Here is a 21,902-nt window from a genome sequence, read left to right as displayed (position 1 = left end):
GAGTAAAGTCAGTCTAATCAAAGAAACAGCAATTGCATAATTTTTCTAATGCCACAGCGCACTAGGCACCAAAGGGTGCTGCGCCTGCCACAGTCTGCTCTGAGCATGGTCAGAGCCGCCCGGCCAATCAGGGAAGGGGAAGGCAGGGCTAGGCTTGAGTAAGCCACATTTAAAGATGTTTCTGTCTAAGAAGCATCTACTGCTCTGTCGGCTGCGTATCTTTATCTGTGCAGCCTGCCTATGCCTGCTGTTCCCCTCCTCTCAGGTAGGCCTTGCTATGGCAAGGGTGATTCCTGTGCATTGCCTGCTGTATATTTGACTTACTTAACACGGCTATTTGATCTATTTTACAGCAGTGTTAACATGTCTACCCCCTCTAAAGACCAGCAATCACAAAGAAGGTAGGTGAAACATTGAAGGATGCACATTGTGGATTGACTCCAGTTTTTGGCAGACTAATCTCTGTCTGTGATGTCCTATCTACTCAGGTTTTGGATTTGATTCCTCTTGATTAGAAGGAAGAGGCCTGGGAAGGAATGGGAGACATTCAACATCATGGGAAGATCGACATTCACGCAGAAGGACAGAAGCTTCACGTTCCTGTTCTGTACCATGGAGATTTTCATTATGAGCAGCCCAAACCAGGAGGATGCTGGGCATGCCCTAAAAGAGCCATGCTAAGCAAGATGGCATGTTAGAAATGCTTCAAAGAAGCAACCAAGAGCCTAATAAAGAGGAAATTTTATTGCTTGTCAAGCAGGCATTTGAAGAAATGCTGAAAAACGTTTGTCCGTCAGCTGCAGGCCACTCCAGTTCCTCCTGTCTCACACTCCCTATCACCTCAAGTGCCTCTGGCCACTCAGGTGAATCCAGAAGCTTCAACTTCGGATGTGGCTTCCTCTGAGGAAGAGGATTGTCAATATGATGATTTTTTACTTTGCCTTGACCTTCGCCTTGATCTCACCTTTTGTGAAAGAGATTATGCAGGCTCTGCTGTTGGAAGATACGGAGGAACCAGAGGAGAAGCAGAGGAGATACTTTGCGAACATGAAGGAGGGAAACAAGCACATAAGAGTTGCATTCAAAAATTGATTCGAGAAGTTGTACCCCTTTAAGGCTAAGAATGTTAAGAATTTGGAGGAGCCTCCAGTGGTACTCTTCAGGGGTCTGAACAAATCCATCAGGAAGGATCTATTGAAAATGGAATTGCTCCAAAGAATCCTGAAGATCATACAGCCGGGGGATTGGCCCAGGGCCAATGGACATTCCATGCTACCAATCTATTTTCCAACATTCCACAGTTGAGGGCAGTCTTCCAGGCTTTCCTATCCTTCAGAAGTCTTATTCAGGGTGTGCCTTTTCTGATGAAACTGGACAATACAACAGCAGTGGCCTACATCCGCAGGCAGGGGGGCACCCGCAGTGTTTCTCTGACTATGGAATGGACTCAATCCAACTTACAGCTGCTAACAGCGGTGTATGTGTCTAGTTGTTTAAGTACTCAGGCGGACTACCTGTCCAGAATGAGCTTTGGACAATGAGTGGGCTCTGCTACTGCAAGTCTTTCGGGGCTTGGTGGCATGGGCTTTTCTCTCAGAGGTGGATCTGTTTGCCTCTCCTATATATACCAAACTGCCACTTTTTTGCTAAATCTAGTCACCCACAAGGAATGGGGGTGGATGCATTGAGAATGAAATGAAACTTCAGGACAGCATACGCCTTCCCTCCGATTCTGGTGATCCTCAAGTTAGTGCAGAGGGTGTCCATTGTGACGGTAGTGTTGGATTGGCCCAAGAGACCATGGTATCCATTGCTCCTCTCATTGAGCATCAGCGAACTGTGCCCTCTGCCAGCAATGCTGGATCTACTGATGCAAGGGCCAATTCATCACCCGGCACCGGAAAGAATGAGACTGATGGCCTGGGTCTTGAGAAGTGAAGGCTAGTCAGTCTAGCATAATCAGTCAAGGTCACGGATACTCTGATGAAAGCCAGAAAAAGACAGTGCCAAAAGTACCTACAATACAGTAGGTACAAGTTTGTGGAGTTTGCAAGCACACATGACTTTTCCCCAGACTCTCCGAGTCTTCCGCATACTGGAATTACTCCAGGCAGGGTTAAGCCTTTCCGGAAGTACGCCGAATGCCCATGTGTCTGCCATCTCTGCTTTCACTGATATCCCATGGGCCTTGGACAATTTAGTGGCCTAGTTCTTTAAGGCAGCTATCCGTTTAAGACCACCCAGGTCTCCGATTTTTTTCCAAAGTGGGACTTGCCTTTAGTTTTGGACTTCCTTTCATCAGATAACTTCAGTCATCCTGTCTCGCAATGGAATCTCTCTTTAAAGGCATCTTATCTCATGGCAATAATATCAGCCAGAAGGGTATTAGAGCTAGCAGCCTTAAGGTTTAAAGAACCCTTCCTCTTTCTATCCAGATATAGTGGTGCCAAGACCAATACCAGGGTTTGCTCCTAAGGTAGCCTCCAGGTTTCACATGATGCAGGAAATTGCACTTCTGACGTTCTTCCTGGAGAATTCCCAGGATCCAAATCCGCTCCATGCCGGGGGTATTCATTGAAGGCCTATGTGAATGCTATGACTGATCTCAGGAAATCAGACCATCTCCTCATCCCTAACTGTGCTCGGAAGGACTTGAGGGCTTCTAGTAGAGTGATCGCCTTGTGGCTGGTCAACAAGATCTTGTTGGCGTACAGAACAAGGGGTTTGCCTGTGCCTGAGGGGGTCACTGCGCATTCCACTAGAGGCGTCTCAACCTCCTGGGCAGCAACCGAAGCAGTTTCTCCAGAAACTTTCTGCTAGGCAGCTACATGGACTTCTATGCATAACTACATGATGCACTATTGTATAGAGCCAACGGCTGTGACTACTGTTGATTTTGGCGGGAGTGTTTTGGCTTCTGCTTCCAGTCAAAATTAAATTTGTCAAGCATTACCTCCCGTGTGTGGCTAGTTAATTCCCAGCTCTGTTAACGTGGAGTCATCAGGAAATCGGAAAATTGAATAAAAATACTTACTGTATTTTTCCTTTCCTGACTCACCCAGTTTGGTAGGCGAGTTACGGAACACCGAGGCTGAAGTGAGCAAAAAAATGTATAGTTATGTCCTGATCACGTAGGGAGTGGGCAGGGCCTCACCCAGCTGTGCTGCCATGGAGATCGTCAGCAAAGGAAAATTACAGTAAGTATTTGTATTCAATTTTCCGATATTTTTCAACAGAGCAAGCTGTCCTGCAGATGTAGCAGTTAAGAGTGTTGAGGCAGACCATTTACCACTGGGCCTCCCAGTTTGATTAGCTTTTATTTATGTAAAACTTTTATCTCAGAAGGAATAAAACTTGTTGCAACTGCTTATCTATATATCTGTTAGCTGGAGTTTGATTAGTTTTTTTTTTCTGCAAATCTGTTTAGTGTATCTAAATCTTTTAACACCTCTAACACTACCCTCCCCCTAGACTGACAATGCTGCTGTCCAAAGGTGTCTCTGTTGCTCTTTCATCTATAATGGGGATACTCCAAAACAGAATTACTGGCCAGGTCTCCAGGTGAAAACATAGAGAAAAATAGCCTAAAAAGGAAACCAAATGCAGCCACCACATATAAATATTGGTAAGCTGCAATATATAAAATTTTTGGGTTTAATACCGCTTTAACACCCATTAAAAAATTAAGAACTGGAATTACCAGATATTACCGCAGTTTTATATTGCCAAAATAACTATAAAAAAAAATATATATGGACAGAAACATGCTGGATCCCCAATAAGAGGCTGGGCAGGGGGCTAGGACAGCCCTTAAAAATAAGATCCTGCTCCACTGCAGGAAAGTGAGGGTGGAAGACAGTGAGGAAGATGTAACGCTGAAGAGCCTGGAAGGGAGCCCAGATGGAGAGAGGGACTCTCCTACAGGTGGTGGAGCTGGAAAGGAGGAAAGCTCAGGACTTCACTGACCCCCAGAGCGAGGACAGGGAAGAAGCGGCCCAGCCAAAAGGCCTGGTAGGAGCCACCAACCCATCAGTGGTACAGGAGAAAATCTGAGTGAGTACCCCTACACCCCCTGGGCAGATAGGGGAAGGATCACTCTGGTGGGAAACAAGATTCGCTACCTATTTGGGCCTATCCACTTTTTTCTTTTTAAGTAACAGGCACCAGATCTCCTGTTCAGGGATACCTCCAGATTGCTGGATGAAAGTAAACGAGTTCATCTAGGATTTGGGGTGGTACATTAAGGAGACGCTGGCTAGCTCTCCAACAGAGACCTTTTTTTTTCACATAAATAGAGCTTTCTTTCGGTGGTATTTGATCGTGTGTTTTTTTTTTTTCTTTTTGTTTTTTTTTGCGCTATAAAAAAAAAAGGCTGACCATTTTGAGAAAAAAAAACAATATTTTGGACTTTTGCTATAAAACATGTCCAGTAAAAAAAATGTAAAAATCAAATTTCGTCATAAATTTCGGCCAAAATGCATTCTGCGACATGTCTTTGCAAAAAAAAACCCCAATACGTGTAAATTAATTGGTTTACGTGAAAGTTATAGCGTTTACAAATGGCGGGAAAGATACTCGGATTTTTAATTTTTTTTTTTTTATACTAATAATGGCGGCGATCAGCGACTTATGGCGGGACTGCAGCGGACATTCTGACACTGGGGGGGAACTGACTTGGGGTCACTGACATCCCCAGTGACACCAATACAATGATCAGTACAAAAAAAAACACTGACACTGTACTAATGGCACTGGGGAGGAAGGGGTTAAATTTTAGTCACTGAAAGGGTTAACTGTGTGAGGGGAGTGTTTTACTAGGGGGCGGGGGTGTGTACTGCACGGGGACACGCTGATCGGGAGAGAGAAACTCTTCTCTCCTGATCAGCGTGTCAGGAGCTGTCAGGGAACTGACAGAAAGCAGAGCTACTGCAGCCATGCTCTCTGTCAGTGATTGCCGCTAATCAGCGGGACACGGCCGGTAATGGCCAGCCGTGACCCGGCGACTGACACCCGCGGCCGGGATCGGCAGTGCAGGTAGGGTGGCTGCGCGCCTCTCGCTCGCCCCATACCTCGTTTTGCAAACGCACGTTTTTAAAACGTGCTTTTGCCCAGCCATGCCGACCTGCCGCCGTATTTCTACAGTGGCTGGTCGGCAAGTGGTTAATGAACTGTATTGACTGAACTATGCCATGTATCATCTTTTGTATTCAAGCTATTGTTATATATTATTTTCATTAGCAAACCATCCCATGACAATGGATCGTGTAGAGAAGAACGTTAAGAAAAGAAAATATAGTGAGGATTTTTTACAGTATGGTTTTACCTCAATTACGGCAGGAATTGAGAAACTGCAATGTGTTGTTTGTTGTGAAGTTCTATGACGTTTTATGGTTGGGGGGTCACCACAACATGAGGAACTGTATTAAAGGGTCGAGGCATTAGGAAGGTTGAGAACCACTGCCCTAGTTGCAATCTGAGGAACTAAAATCAAATAGTTTTCATAATAAATATATTGCACATAAAAAAAAAATCTATTTGCATATGTGGGAACCATGATTGTGCAAAAAATTAGTTATCACACACAAATGGTCTCAGGACCAGCTCCCAGACCCGCATTGCATCATCACATTTGTGGAAGGACATTTGCATGCTCCAGAGACATGAGAACAAAAGTTCAGTTCCTTGGCCAAAAGTAAAAACAGCAACTGGAGGCAGGTAACACTTTCAAACCCAAAAATTCCAAACAGCGGTGTCTATTGCATGTATTTATTTGCGCCACCGACCACTCCTGCCTCACAACTGAAGAGGAGGAGGCACCCCTGCTGGTTATGTTTGCCAGAGCCTTCTGCAAAGCAGAGAGGAGGGATGCACATGCCATGGCTTTTTTGGACTATGTGCATACTTGCTGTCCATTGCAGGTTTTGCTTAGGGCAAGAAGCTATTATACACCTCTTATGAGATCATCCCTACCCTCAAGGAGCTTACATTCATACTAGTACCAATTAACCTATCAGAATGTCTTTGTAGTGTGGGAGGAAACCCACACAGGAACAGAGAGCATGCAAACTCCTGGCACGTGTGCCATGGGTGGGATTTGAACCAATGACCCTAATGTTGCTGGGCAGGAGTGCTGACCACTAAACCACTATGCTGCCAATAATGTTAAATGGAATATATAGTAGTACCATGATTCAAGAATTAAGAGATATATATATATAATTGAAAGTAGATTATAAGAAAATATAAATTAGACATTAAAAATTTGTCATATAACAGAGATATTACGGTTGCGGATTTGCAGAGGAATCCCTTAACCCACAAAAAAAAGTGTGGCTTCCCCACACCCACATACACTTTTTTTTATTTGTAATGTGAGCTCTTTTGTCTACATTACGTGAAACTTCTAAAATGTACCAGATTGCAAAAAACAAGTAAATGCATTTTTATTAGTTCAGGTACTTGTATAGCGCCGTTAATTTACACAGCACTTGACTTGAGGTATTGCAGATATTACGGCTGCTCCTAAACCTTTAAACCCCCCACCTAACCCTGTGACCTCCCCAAACCAAAAATGACACTGACCCGCATTGGAGTTTAAAGGCCATAGCAGCCATTTTTATTAAACAACAAATTTACAACTTTTGTTACCAAAAATACAAATTCTTTATAATAACTCCCCTAATCGTTATTCATCTTACTGTTACTCCAGATTACCTCATTAAAGTCTAGGGTCTTAGATACAGCCGGTTGGTCGATTTATACAAGTCACCTTCTACCACCAACATTTACTTTAAGGCCCCCAGCCGCAAATACACCGACTCGGGGACAATTTTTCTAAAATTACCCTTGATACAGCCAACTTACTCCTGAACCATTACTGAAATAAATTTGCTAGGGTAGGTACACCCATACCAGTGATGAGCCCAACCCACCATTCTCAAAAATTATAAAACCGTCACTGTCTTCCAAGACCCTGAGACCACTGCCAAAAACGCCCAAGCATGAAACCTTATGCTTGGGTGGCCCTCCAAACCCTAAGTGCCCTTTGTATGCCCTCCTGCAAACCCAAGAACCACATATCTATACCAACTGCACTAAGGTGAACTCCATCACCGTGCAAATACAAAGCAGGATCTTTCTCCAACTCCAAATGTCGAACAGCAAGACCCCCCCTTTCTAACAAAAAACCTGGCCACCTTCTTATTAACCTTTTTATCCTAGTCTTATTAATACTAAACACTGAACGAGCCAGGCGCCAACTGGTCTTGGCCACAATGTCCGGCCACACTAGAACAGTGTTGGGGAAAAAAACAACCTCAGTCTCAAAAAGACGCACTTGATATCCCTGGTCAAGTCACTCATAGAGCATAACCCCAAGTCGTTACCCCTAACATGTAACAAAATGTCAGGGGGTCAATCCAGCCTGGCGTACCGATGCACCTCATGCAGCACCCTGGACCATAACATGCCCGGGATACTCACCCAGCAAACCCTGACCTCCTGACGGCTGAAACCCAACTGCCGGCCATCAAGCCTGACAGCAGCCCTCTTGGCCCCCCAAAAAACATACGAGTGGACGAGGATCCAAACTGAACAGTCCGATGTACCAGCAAGAGAAAAGGAGGAAAGGTGTGCCAAACACTAAGTTTGCCCCAAACTACAACAACCGCTAACAAACACAAGATGACAAACCGTTAACAGTACGAAAAAACAAATCCCAAGCCACACAACCAAGAGCTGTACAACAGATGAGGACTCGCATATGCCCCTCGAGGCACTAACCAGTTCACCTATCCGCAACGTGCCCAAAAAAGCCAAAACAAATGCGGTTTTAAAAAGCACCACTTCAAAAGAAGAGGAACAGAATAGCGGCAAGTGGTCCAAAATACACCCCAGCAACGAAACGGGGCACCTAGGATCAGAAACCAGTCTGCCCTTCTTGAAACCCCGCATAGCTTTCCGACCCAGAAAATGTTTAGTAACATCAGCAAAACCAGACAAATAAAACAAAAAAGCTAAACCCGCCATCTGGCAAGTCCATTGAAGAAACATATACCCCTTCCGTAAATTTTTGCCCAATAAAATAAAGCAAAACGAGCAACCGCTCTTCATCCCGGAAACATTCCCCTTCCGAACTTACCAACTCATGCCAGTCACGCCATACCTTCTCAGAAGCAGTCCACATTGAAGAACTCACATAATCGTGTATCAATCCAACTACGATGGCAAGGCGATGATCCACAAATGCCCAGGGCAAGGAATCCCCAGCCGCTCCGCTTCCGGTGCCAGCCGACGGAACCTGTCCCACTGAAATCAAGACAAACTGTCAGCCACAATGTTGGTAACCCCCGGGACGTTAACAGCATAGACAAAAGAATTAAGTTTCAAACGTCGTAACACCAGATGCCAAAGCAGTCTAATAACGGGAGGGAAAGAAGCAGAGATGCTGTTGATGGCTTGCACCACTCCCATATTGTCACAATGAAATTTGACTCGCTTATTCTGAAATTCCTGTCCCCACAATTCCGCCACCAACACAATTGGGAATAATTCCAGCAACACCATATTACTCAGCAAAGCAGACTCTCTCCATGAATCCGGCCAACTTCCTGCACTCCACCTACTCTGAAAATACGCCGCATAACCTGCGTAACCAGCCGCGTCAATAAACGACTCCAAATCAAAATTAGACACTGGGGTGGCCATCAACAAAGAGCGACCATTGTAAGATGCCAAAAACATCTCCTACACCGACAGATCCTTCCAATGCGCCCTGGACAGCCAGCTAGAATGATGAAGAGCTGTACAGCTGGCCGTGGCGGCAGAAAACCCTCTCCATGGGCATTATGCGGCAGGCAAAGTTCAATTTGCCAGCAAGAGACTGCAAAAAGCACAGTTGAATTTTCTTGCACCGCTTAGCTGTAACCACCGTTATATGCAAATCCTCCAGCTTGTCTACCGGCAAAAGACATTCCATTGCCACCGTATCAATGACAATGCCCAAAAAATGTAATTCCGTGCAAGGGCCCTCCGTTGTATCAAGAGCCAGTGGAACACCAAATTTGGAAAAAACATGCTGCAACATAGCCAACAACGTCGTGTAGATCAACTTGCCAGGAGAGCCGATCACCAAAAAATCATCCAGATAATATAAAATGGAAGCCAAACCCAAAACGTCCTTCACCACCCATTCCAGAAAAGAACTAAAAGCTTCAAATAACGAACAAGATATCGCGCAACCCATGGGCAAACAGTCCAGAGTATTCACCACCCCATCGGCAGCCAAGCAAACGGAGACTCGTCAGGTGCACCGGCAGCAAACAAAAAGCTGACTCAATATCCCTCTTAGCCATTAGAGCTCTCTAACCAAACCTGCGCACCCAGGCCACCGCCTGATTGAAAGAAGCATAGGACAACGCAGGGTCAATGGCATCATTGACAGAGCCATCAGCAGGGTGAGAAAGATGGTGGATAAGCCAAAACTGATTGGGTTCCTTCATGGGAACCACCCCTAAAGGAGACACAATCAATTCAGCCAAAGAAGAAGGAAAGGGGCCAGCCATCCTGCCCATGGAAACTTCCTTAAATAGTTTAGTGCGGTGGCTAACCCTACGGGCCAAATCCGGACTAATGTGCTCAGGAGGCCTAGACCTCCTAGCATGTGGGCACTCAGGGGCAAGCGAGACAGATGCCTGCCCGGTACCCTGCAGCATGCTGGAAAGCTGAGCCTGTAACCACTGGGGGCCATTAGCCGCAGCTCGAATTAGGGAAAGCATGCTCTCCATGTCACTCATATTTGGGCCTTATCTGCAGGACAGCGAGAAAGAAGAAACTTGTCCTACGTTGTCCCAGCTCTTACTGACTCTGACCACTATGGCACCTCCCTACTTTCTCCCCGAGACGCCCAGATCCTCTTAAGCCACATCTGAGCCCCCTCCAATCAACTACCACTTTCCCTTTTAAAACCAAAACTCCTCTATTAACCCTTCGTTGCTCTGACTATCCTGCCAACCTAGTCATGTCAGGCCTTCTGCCTATGCGGCCCATCTAGCTCCAGGCCTTATGCTTTACATACATATTGTACATTCACATCAGACCTTGTCTTCAAAGAGCGTACAAAAGCAGCGTCAATTTACACAGCACTTTACTTACATATTGTGCATTCACATCAGGCCCTGCCTTCGAGGAGCATACAACCTAAAGTCCCTAACTCACATTCATGTACTAGGGACAATTTAGACAGGAGCCAAAACCAATACCAGCATGGGAGGAAACCCACACAGGCAGAACATGCAAACTCCTTGCCTTTAGTGGGATTTGAACTGGCAACCCTAGGGCTGCTAGGCACAAGTGCTAACCACTAAACTACGATGCTTACTGCAATGCTATCTAGCATATATAGTAGTACCACGAGTCAATTAGGATATATATTTATAAGTAAATATAAGAACATTCGACATTAAAACTTATTTGTCATATAACAGATATAACTGTAATGATTAGATGTATATTTAACATTAGAAAATAGTATGCATTACTCTGTAACATTCATTAAAAAATGCGTTTATTTGCATAACATGTAAAAAAAAAACACTACGAAGCAAGATAGAGAATTAATGATAGAATTAGCATTAAAAGAAAGCAAACGGCAAATCACACCTGCCAATTGTTTCTAGAAAGAAATGTGATCCTGGCTCCTGCGCCCTCTAGGGACCAAGTTTAGAATTGCCTGTTTTGCAAACACAACTTTTCCAATTCGACATTTACTAATAGACATTTTCCTTTGTGAAGACTTTTATGATGAACCCCAGTTCGTGCACCTTCACGCCTCAGAGTAACCCCAGTTCATGCATCTTCACGCCTCAGATTAACCCCAGTTCATGCACCTTTACACCTCAGTACAGCTCCAGGTAATGCATTTCCACATCTCAGATCAGTCCAAATTCCTGCACCTTCACTTCTCAAATCAGACTAATGCATGCAGCTTTGGACTGCAGTTCGACCCCAATTCCTGCACTTTTAGACCCCAAGTCAGCCTCATGATATATGATTTATCAGACCTCAAAAAACAAAGCAGTGCTCAATAAGTCAGTTACAAAGCAGTACATACAGCAGTACTTACAAAGCTAGTTACAAAGTAGTAAATACAAAGCAGTACGTACAAATCCAAGGGGAGAGGGGGACCCATAATGAGGTCTCACCCCTTGTTGGTAGGTTTTAATGGTGCCACACCCATTATGAACCGCACATTGAAAGATATGGAAACCCTAACTAAAAAAAACTAATGAGGCTTTAAGGCACTAAGGAGGCACCATACCATAAATTAAATATATAGTCACAGAATATAAAGTACAATTTTATTGACAGAATTAAAACCACAGTTACGGTAATGAAATTAGAGCAATCACAATGCTCATCAAAAATAGCATATAGTGCTTATAACAGACAAATACATAACATTTCAGAAATATGGCCTTAAATAGCATAAGAACCATGGTTGGCATAATGGCTCCAAATTGGTACTTTTGCTTGTTTCTCCAACGCTTTTCGCGGGACAATAACCCGCTTCCTTAGCGAGACATAGTTACATAGTTAGTCTGGCTGAAAAAAAGACAAAAGTCCATCCAGTTCAACCATAGAAAAAAAAAGTTATAATTCTATACCCACAGTTCTTCCAGAGGAACACAATAAAACCCCAACAAAGCACAATGTAATTTGCTCCTGCTGGGAAAAAAATTCCTTCCTGATCCCCCGAGAGGTAATCGGATATTCCCTGGATCAACTTTACCTATAAATGTTAGTATCCAGTTATATTCTGTGTATCTAAGAAACAATCCAGGCCTTTTTTGAAGCAAACCACTGAGCTGGCCAGAACCAACTCTTGAGGGAGTCTATTCCACATTTTCAGAGCTCTCACTGTGAAGAAACCTTTCCGTGTTTGGAGATTAAATTTCTTTTCCTCCAGATGTAAAGAGTGTCACCTTGTCCTCTGTGATGACCTCAGGGTGAATAACTCTACACTAAGTTCACTATATGAACCACCGATGTATTTATACATGTTGATCATATCCCCCCTAATCTCCTCTTCTCATGAGAATAAATTTCAGTTCCTCTAATCTTTCCTCATAGCTGATCTCCTCCATGCCTCGTAGCAGTTTAGTTGCCTTTCTCTGTACTTTCTCAAGTTCCCCAGTGTTCTTTTTGTGAATTGGTGCCCAAAGCTGAACTGCATATTCCAGATGAGGTGTTACTAATTTGTACAGGGGTAATTTGATATCTTTCTCTGGAGTCTATACCTCTTTTAATACAAGAGGATTTTGCTTGCTTTAGAAACCGCAGCTTGGCATTGCATACCATTATTAAGCTTGTGATCTACCAGAACTCCCAGATCCTTCTTCACCATTGATTCCCCCAGTTGTACTCCTCTCTAGTATGTATGATGCATGCATAAAATGGTTCTAAAATTATACAAAAAAGGCCAAAAAATAAACATACAACATACTAATGAAAATGATAATATTTATGACAAAAATATTTAGCATTTACCCAATGATGGCATCAGTAAATTTGTACGAGGCCAGTAAGAATCATTAACAATGGATCAAAAAAAGTCCCTCAGATGTAGATGTGCGCCAAATGGACAGCCATATATCCATAATCAAAGCTGAAAAAACATCAAAAAGTCCAAATGTTTAATGTGTCCCAGAGCATACAAACTACACCCATACTCCCCAAGTAGTTCATACAAAGCCAGTTACAAAGCAGTATTTAAAAGACCAGTTACAAAGCAGTGTGTGCAAATCCAGCTACAATGCAGTACTCAGAATTCCAGTTATACTTACTGCTCTAGAAATGACTTTGTGAGTACTGCAAAGCCAGTTACAAAGCAGTATGTACAAAGCCAGTTACAAAGCAATACGTACAAAGCAGTAAATACAAAGCAATACGTACAAAGCCAGTTACAAAGCAGTGTACAAATTGGCTACAAAGCAGTACGTTCAAAGCCAGCACTATCTACAAAGGCAGGTACAAAGTTGTACATACATGCTTTGTAGCTGGCTTTGTATACACGAAGCACTACATATGAAGCCAGTTACACTTATAACTAGAGATGAGCGAATCGAACATGACGAAGTGGAATTCGTTCCGAAGATTTGGAAAAATTCTATTCGTGACGAATCCGAAGATTAGCAAACTTCGGATGCACGAATCGAATTTTCCCAAAAATGGCGGCGACATGTGTGGCCACGGAGAAAATGGACAGAGAAGATGGGGCGGGGATCTCTGGGAAGGCGCGCAGACAAGGCGCGCTGACCCATAATGCATTCATGACATGTGATCGCATTAGCCAATCAGCAGCCAGCCAGCACTGTGTAATGGTGGAGCTATAAATCGCGGCCATCTTAGAATTCTCCATTAGCCTCCGGTCATTCAAGAGAGACAGACCTGTGTGTATTAAGGGACAGAGTTAGGGCCACAGAGACTTTAGGGCCACAGAATCGTTACTCAGGGACACAGAATCGTTACTCAGGGACACAGAATCGTTACTCAGGGACACAGAATCGTTACTCAGGGACACAGAATCGTTACTTAGGGCCACAGCTATCAAAGAATCGAAAATTTAAAGTGACATACACCCTTTTTTTTTTTTTGGTGGCTGTCGTGCACAGTTGGTGCTGCAGTTTCCATATACACGCCGGGTGGCGGTAATATTTTTTGGGTGATTAGTGCATTCCAGTGACATAAACGTACAGTTTCCAGCCAACGGCAAGCTGCAATTGACCGATTGTGCTAAATAAACTGACTTTCTGCTTCACAACCACTATTGTACGTTCAAAGAGTTAGATCCATTTACACGCCGGGTGGCGGTAATATTTTTTGGGTGATTAGTGCATTCCAGTGACATAAACGTACAGTTTCCAGCCAACGGCAAGCTGCAATTGACCGATTGTGCTAAATAAACTGACTTTCTGCTTCACAACCACTATTGTACGTTCAAAGAGTTAAATCCATATACACACCGGGTGGCGGTAATATTTTTTGGGTGATTAGTGCATTCCAGTGACATAAACGTACAGTTTCCAGCCAACGGCAAGCTGCAATTGACCGATTGTGCTAAATAAACTGACTTTCTGCTTCACAACCACTATTGTACGTTCAAAGAGTTAGATCCATTTACACGCCGGGTGGCGGTAATATTTTTTGGGTGATTAGTGCATTCCAGTGACATAAACATACAGTTTCCAGCCAACTGCAAGCTGCAATTGACCGATTGTGCTAAATAAACTGACTTTCTGCTTCACAACCACTATTGTACGTTCAAAGAGTTAAATCCATATACACGCCGGGTGGCGGTAATATTTTTTGGGTGATTAGTGCATTCCAGTGACATAAACGTACAGTTTCCAGCCAACGGCAAGCTGCAATTGACCGATTGTGCTAAATAAACTGACTTTCTGCTTCACAACTACTATTGTACGTTCAAAGAGTTAGATCCATTTACACGCCGGGTGGCGGTAATATTTTTTGGGTGATTAGTGCATTCCAGTGACATAAACTTACAGTTTCCAGCCAATGGCAAGCTGCAATTGACCGATTGTGCTAAATAAACTGACTTTCTGCTTCACAACCACTATTGTACGTTCAAAGAGTTAAATCCATTTACACGCCGGCTGGAGGTAATATTTTTTGGGTGATTAGTGCATTCCAGTGACATAAACGTACAGTTTACAGCCAACGGCAAGCTGCAATTGACCGATTGTGCTAAATAAACGGACTTTCTGCTTCACAACCACTATTGTACGTTCAAAGAGTTAAATCCATTTACACGCCGGCTGGCGGTAATATTTTTTGGGTGATTAGTGCATTCCAGTGACCTAAACGTACAGTTTCCAGCCAACGGCAAGCTGCAATTGACCGATTGTGCTAAATAAACTGACTTTCTGCTTCACAACCACTATTGTACGTTCAAAGAGTTAAATCCATATACACGCCGGGTGGCGGTAATATTTTTTGGGTGATTAGTGCATTCCAGTGACATAAACGTACAGTTTACAGCCAACGGCAAGCTGCAATTGACCGATTGTGTACAATAAACTGACTTTCTGCTTCACAACCACTATTGTACGTTCAAAGAGTTAGATCCATTTACACGCCGGGTGGCGGTAATATTTTTTGGGTGATTAGTGCATTCCAGTGACATAAACGTACAGTTTCCAGCCAACGGCAAGCTGCAATTGACCGATTGTGCTAAATAAACTGACTTTCTGCTTCACAACCACTATTGTACGTTCAAAGAGTTAAATCCGGTTTTATTTTTGGGGTGCTTATTGAATTAAAGAGTATGTCAGACAACACGCAGAGGAGTGGCAGAGGAGGTAATGTTTCAGGAGCGAGCAGACGTGGCAGCAGAGGAAGGGGTCGAGGCAGCACTAGTCGCAGCCAGAGGCCAGTGCTCCCGGTGTCATCCAGCGGTCGTGTCTCCACCGACAACCCTGCCGTCATCGATTGGTTGACTCGGTCGTCTTCCTCTTCCCAGGTCACCTCTGACACCTACAGCCAACGGTCGGTGGGTACGTCAGACACAACCGTTAGTTGGCATGGCCCGGGACCAAGCCCACTGAAATCACGTGTCCTCGACCTGCCCCTGTCCTTTGGTGTTCCCTCACCAAGTGAAGTATCGCATGCTGTGGGCTCAGCCCCACTGTCCATACTGATTCATGGCCCCCTGTACCGGCTCCTCATGAACGTGGTTCAGCGGGTTTGCATCACTTAACGGCAAATCGTTGACAAATGCTGGGACGTTCAGTGTTGTGCGCATTAAGCCAGACACCAAAGGGCAGCACAGACCTGTTATTACTCGCTCAAGCATGGCTGAACAAAACCAGTCTCTACCACAAATTGGACCCAGACCTGCCCAGGGTCTCGTAACTAGATTGCACGGAGGAGTAGAGTCCGTTATCGGAATTAAATAGACAAAACGCCACACCAAAAAGAGTGGCCATTTCCAACACTTATTCCAGAAAGAGGAACAACCCATTTCATATACGGCCCGTAGACGTTTCATGTCTGCCACATTCAGTCGATTTAAGACGCAAGCTCCACTTCCTGTGGTCTCTGACCGTCGATATACCTTTAAGTGTCAGCTTTGAAGCTATATTCCCTCCGGAGCACTGACACTGGTGCCCTTCCGTCAACATGCCTTTAAGTTTCAGTTTTCAACCATATTCCCCACAGAAGCCAAACTCTTGGGTATCCCAGAAGCTGCTCAGCGGGTCAGGGCAATAAAGCTCCCGGTTCGCAGGTTGTTCCGTCTTATGGATGGAAGTACAACGGTATATGATCTTCTTCGCACCCACGGCATTACCTCATAAAATTTCTGCATTGCATCTGCAATCACAACGCTGACTTCCCGGATCGCCACTCAGCCATTGGACTCTTGATAGTCGTCTCCCCACACTGCTGCTGGGGGGACTTTTTAACCTAGGCCTGTGTATGGCCTTCAATTGAAGCTGCTTCCGCTCCGCCACTCTGCCATTGGACTCTTGATAGTCGTCTCCCCACGCTGCTGCTGGGGGGACTTTTTAACATAGGCCTCTGTATGGCCTTTAATTGAAGCTGCTTACGCTCCGCCACTCTGCCATGGGCCTCTTGGGTATCCCAGAAGCTGCTCAGTGGGTCAGGGCAATAAAGCTCCCGGTTCGCAGGTTGTTCCGTCTTATGGATGGAAGTACGGCGGTATATGATCTTCTTCGCACCCACGGCATCACCTCATAGAATCTCTGCATTGCATCTGCAATCACAACGCTGACTTCCTGGATCGCCACTCAGCCATTGGACTCTTGATAGTCGTCTCCCCACACTGTTGCTGGGGGGACTTTTTAACCTAGGCCTGTGTATGGCCTTCAATTGAAGCTGCTTCTGCTCCGCCACTCTGCCATTGGACTCTTGATAGTCGTCTCCCCACACTGCTGCTGGGGGGACTTTTTAACATAGGCCTCTATATGGCCTTCAATTTTAGCTGCTTACGCTCCGCTACTCTGCCATGGGCCCCTGTACCGCCTCCTCATGCTGCTGCCAGGCTCGTAATCTGCCATGGGCCCCCGTACCGACTCCTCATGCTGCTGCCAGGCCCGTAATCTGTCATGGGCCCCTGTACCGCCTCCTCTTGCTGCTGCCAGGTCCAGAGTGTGTCATGGGTCCCTGTACGGCCTCCCATTGCTGCTGACTTCATCGCCAGACTCTGCCATGTGCCACTTTCAGGTCTCCTTACACTGTTGGTGGGTTCCATTTTGTGATAGGGTGCTGTATGGCCTTCCATTGCTGCTGCCTCCACCGCCACCCTGCGCCATGTGCCTCTGTCGTCTGCTCACGCTGCTGATGGCTTCCGCTTTTTAACCGAGGCCTGTGTTTGGCTTCCGAATACTGCTGCATCCACCGCCACCCTGCGCCATGTGTCTCTGTCGTCTGCTCACGCTGCTGACGGCTTCCGCTTTTTAACCTAGGCCTGTGTATGGCTTCAGAATAATGCTGCCTACACCGCCACCCTGCGCCATGTGCCTCTGTCGTCTGCTCACGCTGCTGCCAGGTCCATACTGATTCATGGCCCCCTGTACCGGCTCCTCATGAACGTGGTTCAGCAAGTTTGCATCACTTAACGGCAAATCGTTGACAAACGCTGGGACGTTCAGTGTTGTGCGCATTAAGCCAGACACCAAAGGGCAGCACAGACCTGTTATTACTCGCTCAAGCATGGCTGAACAAAACCAGTCTCTACCACAAATTGGACCCAGACCTGCCCAGGGTCTCGTAAGTAGATTGTACGGAGGAGTAGAGTTCGTTATTGGAATTAACTGTGAGGGACTTTTAAACCTAGGCCTGTGTATGGCCTTCAATTGAAGCTGCTTCTGCTCCGCCACTCTGCCATTGGACTCTTGATAGTCGTCTCCCCACGCTGCTGCTGGGGGGACTTTTTAACATAGGCCTCTATATGGCCTTCAATTTTAGCTGCTTACGCTCCGCTACTCTGCCATGGGCCCCTGTACCGCCTCCTCATGCTGCTGCCAGGCTCGTAATCTGCCATGGGCCCCCGTACCGACTCCTCATGCTGCTGCCAGGCCCGTAATCTGTCATGGGCCCCTGTACCGCCTCCTCATGCTGCTGCCAGGTCCAGAGTGTGTCATGGGTCCCTGTACGGCCTCCCATTGCTGCTGTCTCCATCTCCACACTCTGCCATGTGCCACTTTCAGGTCTCCTCACACTGCTGGTGGGTTCCATTTTGTCATAGGGTGCTGTATGGCCTCCCATTGCTGCTGCCTCCACCGCCACACTGTGGCTCCACACTCTGGTTTTGGCCCCGTGACTGCCCAAATGAGTGAAGTGTGCGGTGATTCTAAGATCGACGGCACTCATCTGCATGTCATACTGACTGACAGTATTATTTCTCTTCCCCAGCAGACTCCAAGGGCATTTAAATTAAAGGTACAGTGTTCTGCACTAATATAAAGGCTCTCTGAAGCCTAGAAACACCCTTTTTATAAGTTAAATTCCCAGCGAATATATTCGGCTCGAAGCGAATTTATTCGGCGAATCAGCCGAACCGAATTTTTGAATAATTCGCTCATCTCTACTTATAACTTTGCACATAGTGCTTTATAACTGGCTTTGTACCTGAACACACTGTTTTGTAACTGGCTTTGAATGTACTGTTTTGTAACTGGCTTTCTACACACTGCTTTGTAACTGGCTTTGGCCATAGCACTTTGAAATTGGTTTGTACACACTGCTTTGTAACTGGCTTTGGCCATAGCACTTCGAAATTGGTTTGTACACACTGCTTTGTAACTGGCTTTGTGTCTACTGCTTTGTAACTGGCTTTGTATGCACTACTTTGTGTGGGTACAAAGTCAGTTACAAAGCAGTAAATACAAAGCCAGTTACATAGTAAATATAAAAGGCTTTGAAGTACCACTTTGTACCTACTTAGTAGTTCTTCCAAAGCCTGTAATAAAGTAATAGTTACAAAGCCAACAATTTCATCCACAGCCTCAGCTTTTCTGACTATAATCTCCACTGCTGTTTGAGCCATGCGCACAGTGTTTAGAGACGGCAGATATACACTGATTAGAAAAAGCTGATCATAAACAATCTGGGGCTGAAAGACTGCCACAGAGAAGGAAGTATGCCTAACTACCAGAACAATAGGAGATCTGCCAGGTCCTGGAGTTTACGACTGCTCGTTGCACACAGATCAAGAACAGCAGAATCGGCGCCAGCAGGAAAGGAAGTGGGCAGGAGGAGAGGTGGGTGTTAACCTGTCACACTGCTTTCCTGTATGCAGCCACTACTGCTCGCCGGCTTTCATTTGTGGGAGATGCATCTACTAGGATGGATCTCGCGTGCCATCCAAAATGTGGCCACATGCCATGTCTGGCACCCATGGTGGGGGTTGCTGATCCCTGGATTAATGGGAAGGACTTTGGTCAGCATATGATGTCAGTTAAAGTGGGACTAAACCATATTAAAAATTGCAAGACATACTGTCGCCTTTGTCCATTAGTTATGGACAAAATTAGGGCTTTTTTTAAGCGGGAACACAATTCCGGCACCTCCTGAATGTATGTAATGACAAGGAGTGTTGGGGTGTCTATTTATACTGGCTGCTGTGGAATCTATTGTTGCTAGAGGGGATCTCTTTTTGCAGGGAGGTCTATTGGCACTGGTGGGGGTGGGTCTTATATTTCTGGGGGGCTTCAGCCCCAGAAGGTTATGTCAAAACACATCGGGCAGAGCCTCCCTTGGGTTGTCATCACGTTGGACCACCATTTTGGAGCATCTCTGTGAATTGATGCTTTTTATCCTTTTGCGTTTTGTAAGTGCATTATTTGTCTATTTAATAAACTGGTTGTTATTTACTGCACAAAGAGATGCACCTCTTTATTTTGCATGGCAAACATTGACCCTAAAATGTCGGGATGGCTTGATGAGTCTCGGGTGGTGCACTTGGTTCCATATAATATATATATTGAGCATGTTATGACCCCCTATAGTGAAGGGGTCTAGAGATCTGGTAAGCCTCCGATTTGATACTACTGTGGTGGTTATGATGGAATGAAGATTTTCACTATTCAACACAGAAATCGGGGACTGGTTTACTTTCTATGGACTGTTTTGGGATGTGTTCTTTCATTTTTTGTTTACTTTTGAGCACTATTTATGCAGTATTGTTTGTACAATTATTAACATATTTGTTTGCTATTGATTGTATTTACTATCAACACTAATTTTATATTTTGATTTGGTACTAAGAGGGGATATCCTCTAGGTGTGTTTTGTGGCTTTGCACAACAAGAGTGTGGGGTATTTGCGCAGTGCATTATTTAATTTTATTTATTTCAATCTACTTGATGCAAACATCATATTTTATAAAAAATTTGTATTATACTGTGTTTGCGTTTGATAATTGGCTGCACAAATATCCTGTGACATTAAAAATTTGCAAAAGCCACCCTTTTATTGAATTTTAAGCATTCTCCAGGGTCTCTGCTTTCAGAAACAATATGGTGTCTATAAATTTCTTTTTAAACTAACACTAATCAAATTTATTTATTGTAGGTTTGTTTATAGTTTTGTCTGTGGATTGCATAAAAAACATAATATATTGCATAAAACAATATCACCAAAAGAAAATCTTAAAAAATTAGATATCTTTTGCTTTGTTATTTTAAGTGATGACAAAGTTATTGCTAAATAAACAAGAACATTGAAGAAATGTAGAAATTGCAGATATGCAGGTGTGAGCACTGAAATGGTTTAAAAAAAGAACAAGTATAAAAAAAAAAATCAACCCACATTCCCCAAGCACTCACAGCACTATCAATATTGATTTATGAATCATGGCTTTCTTAGCATTGCCATCAAGCTCATTCCACTGATATGTTTAGACATAGAGCTTTTAAAGTGGGTGTTGTAGGGCTGCATATAGTGATTTTTTTTTTGATTTTTTTTTATATTCTCTGAAAATTACTTTACCATCATAATGAGCTTAAAACTGGTTGTTCCTTCAAATAACTGAATTTCTGAAGACATCTGGTCAGTGTCTGCAAATTGCAGTGGTGCCTACACGTCCTTCTCTAGTAATGTGCAGACAACAATCCAAACCACATATACCATAATTTATCACGCATTTTGTCCCAGTGGAGGCATGTCCTGAGGAATAATTGATACAGCCTCACGGTTCACAGGTCAGATTTTACTCCTTGCAGAAACTTCACTGGAGGACATGCGAATAGGAGGTATGAAGTTGTGCCTGGGGCAAGAAGGCTTAGAAAAATCGAGGGACAGATTGTGCAGTTAAGATACGGGGATGTGCTGGCATGGTTGCATTGGCATGTCTCAGTTTAGTCCAATGAGGTTTCTCATCTGGAAGGATGACAATGCTACTGGCATTTTTAATGTGATCTATGTGCATTGTCACTCAAATAGAGCCTTTTTCCTAGTGTATTTCTGGCAGGATCAACAGATACATTAGGGACCGACATGGAAATTATACTACTGTTTGGTGGTGTATGGTAATTTTCTAACACATATACATTTTTAGTTTTTTTTTACTTTAGGCAGACTTTAATTTTCATTTTTGAAATATGTAAGACAATACAAAAAAAGAAATCTAAAACTACAAACATCTAGTGCTGTATGAAATATGCCATTGTCACACCCACCAATCAATTGTCTTCACCAATATCAAAAGGAACAACAGCATTAAATGTAGTAATATATTTTTATAAACTCTTTTTACATGGTGCAAAAGTTATTTGCATGTGTCCGGAGCTCCCAAAGCAGGGATAGTGGACAGGCCAATTTAAAAATGGCACCTACATTTTTAATTTTGAAATGCTGAAGCG

The 21,902-nt window shown here is 44.3% G+C and overlaps 1 protein-coding gene across 3 annotated transcripts in view; it reads left to right on the top strand.

Moving 5' to 3' along the window:
* Positions 1–21,902, top strand: part of LOC149441553 (GRB2-related adapter protein 2-like) — a 611,356-nt gene that overhangs the window by 151,541 nt on the left and 437,913 nt on the right. The window lies entirely within an intron of this gene.

This window comes from Staurois parvus, unplaced genomic scaffold, assembly GCF_062004578.1.
Source record: "Staurois parvus isolate SC_StPar_1 unplaced genomic scaffold, SC_StPar_1.0 ptg000977l, whole genome shotgun sequence".
NCBI lineage: Eukaryota > Metazoa > Chordata > Amphibia > Anura > Ranidae > Staurois > Staurois parvus.
Note: the sequence above shows the minus strand (reverse complement) of the source record. Positions and strands in the feature narration are given on the sequence as shown.